Source organism: Sinocyclocheilus anshuiensis, unplaced genomic scaffold, assembly GCF_001515605.1.
Source record: "Sinocyclocheilus anshuiensis isolate Anshui unplaced genomic scaffold, SAMN03320099.WGS_v1.1 scaffold913, whole genome shotgun sequence".
Lineage (NCBI taxonomy): Eukaryota > Metazoa > Chordata > Actinopteri > Cypriniformes > Cyprinidae > Sinocyclocheilus > Sinocyclocheilus anshuiensis.
Window position 1 is genome coordinate 917538 of NW_015554131.1, and position 10947 is coordinate 928484.

The following is a 10947-nucleotide window of genomic DNA, read 5'->3' on the forward strand; positions in this document are numbered from 1 at the left end:
ATCAGCATTATTAGAATGATTTCTGAAGGATCTTGTGACACTGAAGACTGGAGTAACGATGCTGAAAATTCAGCTTTAGCATCACAGGAATAAATTACATTTTAAAATACATTCAAAAAGAAAACAGACATTTTAAATTGTAATATTTCACAATATTCCTGCATTTACTGTATTTTGATCAAATAAATGCAGCTTTGGTGAGCAGAAAAGACACCTTCACCTATACTACTACAACAAACTTATATGAGAGGTCTTGCTTTATTTAATTAAACACCCACACTCTCTCCAGCATCTGCTAGATGATACTATTCGCATCTTTGCTACAATTTGTGGAGTGCAAATTCATTAAAACCATTAAATTAAAACCCAACCTAATGCAGACAGACTTATACTAGATAAAGGAGAAATAGAATGAGTAATTTTCAATTAAGATTGTATCTTTTTTCCATATTTTTAAAGTAACTCTTGTCCACTTACCCATTATCACATTTCCCCAGCTGAAATCTATGAAAGGGAGTGAAACCAGGGGATACTGACAGAGGCCTTTCTCTATGTTTAACCAACGCGTATCCATATTATCCTTCAACCATGCCTCTATTGGTTTTAGCTGTGCTGCCCAATAATAGCATTTAAGATTTGGAAGACCTACTCCCCCATCAGCCTTCATAAGCTGTAATGTTTTATATTTTATTCTTGGCCTTTGCCCTGCCCAAATAAATTTAGAAATCTGCTTCTCCAACTTGACAAATACACTCTTGGGAATTTCTACAGGTAACATTTGAAAAAGGTAGAGGATTCTGGGTAATATATTCATTTGTATACTTTCAATACGGCCTATAAAAGATAAGGGAGTTTCTGACCATCTTTGTAGGTCACTATGAATACATCTAATTAGTTTGGGGTAGTTTACTTCATATAAATCCTGTAGTAAAGGAGGAATATGAATCCCTAAATATTTAATGCCCTCTTTGGGCCACCTGAAACCGCTCTGTTTTATCACCCTTTTAGAAATTTGATTTGTAATATCTAATGCCTAAGTTTTGTCCATGTTTACTCTATAGCCCGAATAACGTCCGAAGTTTGAAACAAGTTCTTTGAGTTGGGGTATTGTCGATTGGGGTTTGGACAAATATAGTAGGACATCATCCACATATAGCGAAATTTTATGTTCTTCTTCACCTATGTTAATACCTTTTATAACCACACTTTCTCTTATAAGCTGGGCAAGGGGTTCTATACTTATAGCAAATAGTAATGGGGATAGTGCACAGCCTTGCCTACAACCTCGCTCCAACCCAAAAGCCCTTGATTTATGTCCATTAACTCTAGTTGAGGCTTGTGGATTGGAGTACAAGGTATGTACCCATTTAAGAAAAGTAGGTCCAAAATTAAATTTCTGCATAGTATGAAACAGAAATTGCCAGGAGACCCTATCAAATGATTTATATGCATCTAATGATATAATCACAGCCTCTTCCCCTTTTATTAAAGTATAATTAATTATATTTAATAATCTTCGTATATTGTCACCACAGTATCTCCCTTTTATGAATCCAGTTTGATCTGGGTTTATAATATTAGTAATTATTTTATTTAGCCGTTGAGATAAAATAGAAGTCAATATACGAATCTCCATTTAATAGAGAAATGGGTCTATACGACTGGCGTAGTGTTGGATCTTTCCCATCTTTATGAATGACAACTATTGCTGCATCATTCCATGAAGGAGCCAAAATACCTATATCCAAAGCCTTATGATATGCATTTAATAATAATGGGGCGATAGCATCCTTAAATGCCTTATAGAATTCATTTGAAAAACCGTCCGGACCAGGACTCTTATTATTTTTAAGTCTCGGAATTATCTCCAAAATCTCCTCTTCTGTAATGGGTTTATCTAATTCTGATCTCATAGATTCTGTTAATTGTGGTAACTGCATACTTTCCAAAAAACATTTTATTTCCTGATCATCTGTACATGTATCAGTATTTTTATACAGGGACTAATAGAAATCAGCAAACTTTTCAGCAATCTCTTCGGGTTTTGTGAGGAGAGTAGATGAATTCTTAGATTTTAGCTTTGATACTATGTTTGTGGATTATTGTTTCTTTAGGCGGAGAGCCAACAGTCTGCTAGCCCTGTTATAATATTCATAGTATTTTTGTTTGACAAATCTTAGCCTACCTTCCATTACATTGGAAAGTAATGTATTTAATTCTCTACGTGCTACAGTCAGTTCTGTTAGTAATACAGGGGTTGGAGTCCGTTTATGTTGTTGCTCCAATTTCCTAAAAGTATTTTCTAATTGTTGCTGCTTATGTTCTCTTTCCCTTTTTTTCGCACTGGCAAAAGCAATTATGCGTCCTCGTAAATAAGCTTTAGCACAGTCCCACAATATTAGTGGTGATATATCTGGAGTGGTGTTAGTATCTAAGTACAATTGTAATTCATTTTTTATAAATGTTATAAATGCATTATCATTGAGTAAAGATATGTTAAGTCTCCATTGCCTGGATATTGGTTTAAATCCTAAATCCCATGACATCATCAACGGAGCATGGTCTGATAATGTTATTGGCAAAATTTTAATATCTGTTACTCTATGTAGTTCTGATATTGACGTAAATAAATAATCAATTCGTGAACATGATGAATGCCTAGTAGAGAAAAAAGTAAAATCTTTCATATTGGGAAACTTTTGTCTCCATATATCGACTAGCCCGGTTTCTTTAAGTTGTCCAACTAATATTTTACTCATTTTAGGAAGAGGGGACTTTGGAGATGGTTGTCTATCCATATATTGTGACATGACACAATTAAAATCTCCGCCCAGCAAGAGCATTCCTTTACTATGTTGCAAGATAACCCTAAATATTTTATTTATAAAATCTGGATCATCTTCGTTAGGGGCATAGACATTCATGAATGAGACCTCCAAACCATCAATTATACCATTTACTAGAATAAATCTACCTTCAGTGTCTTTATGAACTGTAGTAGATGTGAAGTTCAAACCTCTATGAACTAAAATACAGACTCCTCTCCTCTTTCCTGATTTGTGAGATGAATAAAAAGCCTTATCCGCCCAGGACTTTGTCAATTTTTCGTGTTCTCTATCTGATAAATGTGTTTCTTGAAGAAATGCTATCTGACATTGGAGTTGTCTCAGCTGATTGAGAATTTTTTTTCTTTTGATGGGGCTATGAAGGCCATTTATATTATAACTTATTACCTTACACGGACCCATTGACCTGTATATGATACCAAGAATAAATCTGAAGGCATGAAAAGTCGAAGGAGAGTAACAATACATACATTTGTGTACATATAGGAGTATATATGCCTCTGTAAAAAAAAAAGGGGTGGGGGGATTGCTAACCAAGTATGAGCAAATAAAACTGCTGTTACTGTTATACCTCAATCTTTGGTCCCTATAATGATCTCTGAAGAACAAGAACAAAGCATGAACACATCCCAAAGAGAACATGGGATTTAACAAGTAGGAAAAATATCACTTTACAAATCAAGAAAACTAAATCAAACTAAGAGTTTCTAGGCTATATGCCTGTGTTTAGGCTACTATCCTAAGGTTAATAATAGGCGATGACACTCGCCTATTCTAGTACAGGGGTTAGATGTAAATACCCTTTAGCTCCAGCAGAGACATATTTTACTCAGAATGATTTAAGCAGAAACTATTGCTGCCTTAGCTAAACATAATCATCAACATTTTTCTAGAAAACAGGTAATTTATCCTACCCTCATTATGTAATTGACCATGGCAGTGACAGTTTCCATTAGTCCCTCATTTATTCCTCCACAGAATTATAGTCCAAAAACATGCATACTTTCATCAGTTTAACCTGGTGGATAATTATTCATTATTTTGCATATGTTAGTCTTTGTGTCCTTCATCCACTCGATGATTAATCCCTAGCCCATGGAGCTACGATTACATCCTTGCTGTTTTTATGAACTTGTTGTGATGATGTTCATCACAAAAGCCATGGCTTTCTCTGGGTCAATGAATTCTCTTTGATCTCCATTGAATGTGATCCGCAATTTGGCAGGATAGATGAATCCATAGCGAATGTCTGGCCGGTTGTGGATGCGCTTTTTCACCTCTGTGAATGCTGCTCTAGCCTTTGCAACTTTTGCTGTGAAGTCGGGGAAGATGGCTATTGGGTGTCCATTAAACTTTAGTGGCGCCATCTCTCGTGCTTTCTTTAAAATCTCCTCTCGATCTTGATAATAGTGCATGCGAACAATAATGGCTCGTGGAGTTCCTCCTGGTCGTTTAGGTGTCAGGCTGCGGTGGGAGCGGTCAATCTGTAGTTCTCTTTCGATATTAAGCGCTTCTTGAAGCAATTTGGATACCGCTGCCGTATTACTTGAGCCTGGAGTTTCAGCCACTCCCACGATCCGGACGTTGTTTCTCCTCATCCTTCCCTCTGTATCTTCACATCTCTCCTCGAGAAATTTCACTTGGCTCTCAAGGTTGGTCACCTTTGTTTGCAGTGTTGTAGTTTCATCTGACCATGCTGACAGACCTTCCTCTACGTCCTTTATTGTAACATTCACTCTGTCCAATTCGGTGCGCATAGCTAATGCTTTATTAGCTATTTCCGACCTCATTTTTTTGTTTTTCAGTTTTTCAAATAGTCGAAATCCTCTGCAAGAACTGCTTTAATTTCCGATCGCATTATCGAGCTGATTTCTGCTCTTATGGAGGTCAGGATTTCGGATTTCAACACATCTATGTCCATGTCAGTTTCATCGGGTTCACCTTGACAAGAGAAGAGGGTTTGGCTGGACTGGTTGACGGATCCCTTTCCAGTCGAGTCGCTAGGCCGCGAATTCCCGGAACCGTCGTACTTGAATTTTCTGAGTTTCGCTGTCATATTAGTATCTTTTGATGTCGTCTTTAAAGCATCAACGGTATCTCACATTTACCCGACCTTTAGAATGTATTATTTCTGCGATTGCTCTTGAAATAATTAAGTTTCTGCTGGAGCTCTCAAAAACGCGACTTACGCCATGCTTTGCTCACGAGCGCCCCCCACCCTTATATTTTTAATGAATATTCAACAAATATATATTTTTTAGTTACGCTTAGGTTTTAGGCTTTAGTTCTAAGATTCTCACACATTAATCTTCCTAAAAACTGTACCGTTTACAAAATATCTACAAAACAATCGAAATGGAATACAGTACTGTATGTGATTCAGTAAATGGCCAATAATAAATCACAAACACTTTCCCTACTACAAGTCCAGAATTAGAAAAGTGATAAGTGAAACAGCAGTGTACAATGATTTCATATTCATTCAAATGAATAGCAACAACAAAAAAGTGGCAGAATTATTCAGATGCACCAATTCGACTTTTTTTTAATCGCAGGCTGTTTTGACCAAAGCCTCATGCTAACCGCCACCTCCAATCACTGAAGCTGAATTTGAGGGGTTGAATACAGACAATCCATCATCAGCTGAGGGTAACGGAGTAATCACATAATTGAGCTGCATTAATATTTCAGCAGGCAGGGATTTAGCTGAACAGTGGTCGTGACAGACAGACAGTCTGAGACAGTAATCCCATTCCTCAATCACAACACTTCAATCTTTTAACCCCATTGAATGATGAATGTCGCTTACGCACACATATATATGCAACAAAACCGTACACTAAATAATCTAAATGGACCATCAATGCACTTCAAATATTTGGGAGTCTGTGGTTAAAATGTTTGGCAGTAGACAGCTAATGGCTTAACAACTCTATGAACGTGGGCAAGAGCAGGCAAAAAGAGGGGAAGACATCTATGAAAACAAACTCAGAACATTCTGAGAAGATCCAACTAGATGCTATAAATATCTATTGGCTTGTTTTAAATTGCTTTCACGGCTCTATAAAAATAGTAACACACATATAGGTTTAACTGTACACCTTATGTTAAAACCATATGCCTGGTATGAAACATCTACTCATAAAAAAAAACTGTCAGATATATAACCATTTAACTGTTCATTTTAGTCTATTAATTATATGCATGCATTACAAGAGAAATTATATATAAACTAATACTAATTCAATGGTTTTTTATTTTCTGTGTTTCAACACATAAAAGTGTACTTATTTTAACAAAGATTTATTTATTCACTTATAATTATTGATATTTATATATTAAAGGCTGCTGCATCCATTTTTTTCATCATTTACAACAGCTATCAGAATTATGAAAAGTGTTTTCTTCTGCTGCTTAGATCTTTGGAAGATGTATAGCTGCCCTTTCCAAAAGACTGGTCACAAGCCAAGGGACAAAAGCTTTCTGGGCTTACAAAATGGAGAGCTCTTTGAAAGCAACCCTTGACTGGGCACCCATAAAAACTTCCGTATTAAACCTGATAGGCTGGATGGATGTGGGAAAGCTGAGGAACGTCAGCTCTTCAGGGTTGAGAAGCTTGAGTATCACCTTTGTGGCATTATTACCTTTAAATTATAAGGTTCAAAAAGTGGTTTGGTGCACAAAAGCGTTTGAAAACAACAGTGCTATGTCTTTCGAAACTCGTTTTACCTTCTTACACAAAAGGAGAAATTCATACAATGAAAGTGAATAGTGACCACAGCTGTCAAGACCAAATTGTCAGTGAATAATGGTTTAAATTTCATACTTGATACTTAAAAAATGTCATTGTGTGGAAGAGAGAAGCTCAGACATTCTGCTTAACTTCTCTTTTTGTGTTCCACAGAAGTCATACAGGTTTTGAACATCATGAGGATGAGTAAATGATATCAGAATAGTATTCCCTAATATTCCCGTTATTCATTAATAAGGAGAAAATGAGACAACCGGAACTGTGTAGTCATCCAGGGAGAGTCATACAGTAAGATGGATTTTGCTGCTACATGTGGATCAGCAGTCAGAACATCTGTGCATTACAGCTGTGTTACAGTTCCTGCTGAAAGCAATAATTGCTCACAATGAACATTTCCAACAGGACTTTGATGACTTAATTCAGGTCAGTTAGTACCAGCCCAGAATGTCTGAAACATCCAGATTTACTTGTTTGACAAGTGCTCTCCATTTGCAACTTGTTCTCTTTCCTTTGTCTGATTTTTTTCAAAACATGCCTCACAACTTTACATGCCACGTCCACTTTTAAATGAATTTGTGATCATCACTAGCTTATAATCACTAACACACAAACATTGCATTTCCTTCAATTTTCTCTTTATCAAAATTTAACATCACATTTCTGCGCATTCCCCCAAAAACCACTTGTCCTCAAACCATAACACATACTGACTCAACATTTGTTTTAAAATATATTAAACTAAAGACAAATAGAAAATAAAAATGTTTATCTATATTTATAGTTCTATTTACAGCTATGTTATGTAATTCTCTAAATATTTTTCAAATATGTCAATTCATCAAACAAACTGCAAATAGGAATATATATTTTTTTATTAAATTAAACATGTATAGTATATTATGTTTTTACAACCATGCTGAAAACACCATCTTAAACCAGCCAATATAATATTTAAGCTGTCCACCCAGCCTTGCTGGACTGGTACTCAACTGGTTTAGCTGGTTTACGCAAGAAAAAACATTTTGTGAGAAAATGGGAGAAGCAGAAGATTAATAGTGGAAAATTCCAAAATAATAAGCAGCTGTGCCAAATTAGTACTGGAATTTGACTCTATCAACATCATTCATATAATCAGACCAGACACACGCAAATACAGACAGAAGTACCAAGAAGTATCATGGTTGAATTGAAAACATGGTGGTATGCATGTACCACGATAGTGCAATGCCATTCTTTAGAAGCTTGACTTATTATGTATACATATGGTAATCATTCAAAAGCATGATAGGCTATATATCAAAGCAATATGGTATTACTATCACTATACCATGGTACCTCCACAGTACTTTTTTTCAAGAAGACAGACGCAGTGTAATCTGAGATCTAGATCTTTTCGTAAAGATGTAGTAGAAGCACATGACATCATCAAACTATTAATATAAGTAGGCTAACTCATAACGTATGGACTGTACATAACATATGAACACATATAATCCAAAATACAAAGATTAATACAACTGAGTAGTGACTTTCTGAGTAAAAACATGAGAGTGGATGGATCACGAGCCATCAAAACAACAATCATCGAATGTATCAGTGTTGTGACTGAAGGCCCGTTGACATGCAAAACAACTTTATATCGCACAGACAGACACACACACGACACTGGTGTAACTAAATACCTGATCTCTTCATGCCGTGCTCTTCCACAGATATAAGGAGCTGCTGGTTTGCCGCTCGTGCCGCTGTCAGCACACACACATACTCCTCAAACAACAAACCCGCTCTACTACTCCACACACACAACTGCCCACGCTAATCGCTTTAAGTAGCTTGACTCCTTACAAACGCGCGATCCTTTGACGAGTTACACGGCTGAAGTAAATGTCATGGTCTTGCATGTACTGCATCGCACCCCAGGAAGTTTCAGATTTGACAGTCTGGCTTCATAAAGTGGGCCACGTGACTGGAGCATTATGGGAAGTCTGGGACTTCAATGTGCGTGCATTACAGCTGCACACTCAAGAGCCTCTGTGTGTCATTTAATATTCACACTGTGATTTCAATGGTTTTAAAAGATTTTCCTAGTATAAATATTTTTTTTAAGAATCAAGCATTATTTATTTATGTATTTGTTTGTTTGTTTGATTTAAATAAAATCGTTTTAAATTTAAATTGTATATTTTTATATATATTTTTCTGTATTATCATTTTTGAGAATAAACCATTATTTGTTTGTTCGTATGTCCAATCATGCAATTTTTGTTTCTGGGAATCAACCATTAATTGTTTGTTTGCATGCATGTTTGTCCAATTGTGCAATTATATTATTTTCTGAGCAGGCACGTGAACACGTAGACATCAAAGGGGGCTTGAGCACCTGCACTTTTTCTTCCTCGAAAGAAAGTGCCCTTTTTTCTGGGGAGTGTTTATATATATATATATATATATATATGTGTGTGTGTGTGTGTTTCTGTTTGCGCACAGCTCTCCCTGTCAAACAAATAAAAAATCAAAATATCAGGTCAGGTCGGGAAATGTTGAGACTCGAGTTCCGATGCCTTTCTCCCTCCGCGTCTCCGCAGCACAGCAGTGTAGCACACATTGATCGGCACATCACAGTCACAGACATGCAGAGAGCCACAGAAGTGAGGCCCTCCCTCCCTTTCCAGTTATGTTTGTCTTGGTGTGGAGGTGAGTGGGGATGAACAAAAGACTAAACTACCCGTGCCTCGAATTTACAGCTAATTATCCAAAAGACAAAAGGCAATTGTAGTTAATTTGTCTTGATAACATCCATGACTCATGAGAGGGCAAATGAAGTCTAGGTTAAAGCAGTGCCAGTTCTTTCACTGCATGATTCAGTTTATTAAAATGCATTTAGAATGATCACAAAATTCAAGATATGGTGGCAGAAATATATATATTTATATCATTTCATAGAGTTAATCAGTATCACGCGAAGACTGACGTTTTTTCCACCAAAAAGCAGCATGATTACAAATGTGATATTGATTATATACAGCAGTTCAATAAACAAGAATTTAATATTAAGACACTTACGTTTTATACACAATATTGACTGATTTTGCTCTGTTTCGCCAACAAATATAATTCCAATTTGCGTCTCTGAGCAACATAACGGTGTTTCATTCCTGAATGAATCAACCGTTTAAATGATTCGGTTCAATTGCAATGACTCACTTATTAACAGTGACTTGCTGCCACCTACTGGCGGTTTTAATTTCACATTTAAAGTATCTTTTCATTTAAAAAAAAAAGAAATTCTAATTGACTGATTCAATTTAAGAATTTGACTGAAAAGATGATAAAGGTAAAAATGCCCATAAAAGGTAAAAATCAATTTAAACTTATTGAAAAAGATAAATTTCTATCACTGCTGTGAACTGATCACCACACAGAATATGAAGAATATCAAAAACTTGTCCACGTTTGTCCTTAAGATATCAACACAATAACACACTCAGCAAAATATCATCTAATTATCTTTATCGATAAAATCCCAGAAAATATAAATATATTTTTTTGTTAATATCACACAACCTTGATATATTTAACATTTTGTTTATACATTTTTTTTTTAAATAATATGAGAAGTGCCCTTTTTTCCACTTGAGCCCCTGCCCCTCAAAATGTCTGTGCACGTCACTGTTTCTGAGAATCAACCATTATTTGTTTGTTTATCCAATCATGCAATTTTATTTAATTTTTTTGAGAATCAACTGGTTTTTATTTATTTTAGAATAGTACCAAAACAAACTTGTAGCCAATCAGCAGTAAGGGGCGTGTCTACTCATGATGCGGAGGAGAGAGCGCTCAGTGCACAGGATGGACATTAGCCGAGCCGAGCAACAAAAAGATAGAGATGGCGTATAAAAAACAAAAGAGGAAAACGTCTGCGGAACAAAAGAAGGCTTACGATAAGGCAAGAAATATGACCCGTGTAAATATCGGATCAGCTTTCCAGCGCTGGAGAGAACTCAAGGAGCGGAAAGGCCTGCGATCGGACACCGAGGTTGCTTTGTTTCTTCTCGATAGGTGAGTAACACCAAGTCTACACCAGACGCGCGACAGTTGTCGCGCCGTGCCGCAGCAGCTAAAGTATGTCTACACTGGACGCAACAAAGCGACTGTTCAAAATCATTTGAAATTTGTGTCAATACGTCATAAATAGAACGCAGCAGCAGTTTTCTGTCAGGGATTTGTCGTGTCATGCCGCGTGTAGACAGCATCACTGATTATAATGAGTTCTGTAGTATTTTGTCACGCCGCTCGCGTCCGCTGTAGACCCGGTGTAACATTGGTTTTGCTTTGTTTCACAGAACTAAT

At 36.4% G+C, this 10947-nt stretch overlaps 1 protein-coding gene across 2 annotated transcripts in view; it reads right to left on the reverse strand.

Moving 5' to 3' along the window:
- The window catches only part of LOC107670292 (polypeptide N-acetylgalactosaminyltransferase 4-like), a 36026-nt gene that overhangs the window by 18159 nt on the left and 6920 nt on the right, over positions 1-10947 (reverse strand). For both annotated transcript variants that reach the window (XM_016462857.1, XM_016462858.1), the window contains exon 2: positions 8280-8403. The gene's annotated coding sequence lies outside the window, so the exon portion shown is untranslated. The remainder of the gene's footprint in view (positions 1-8279; positions 8404-10947) is intronic.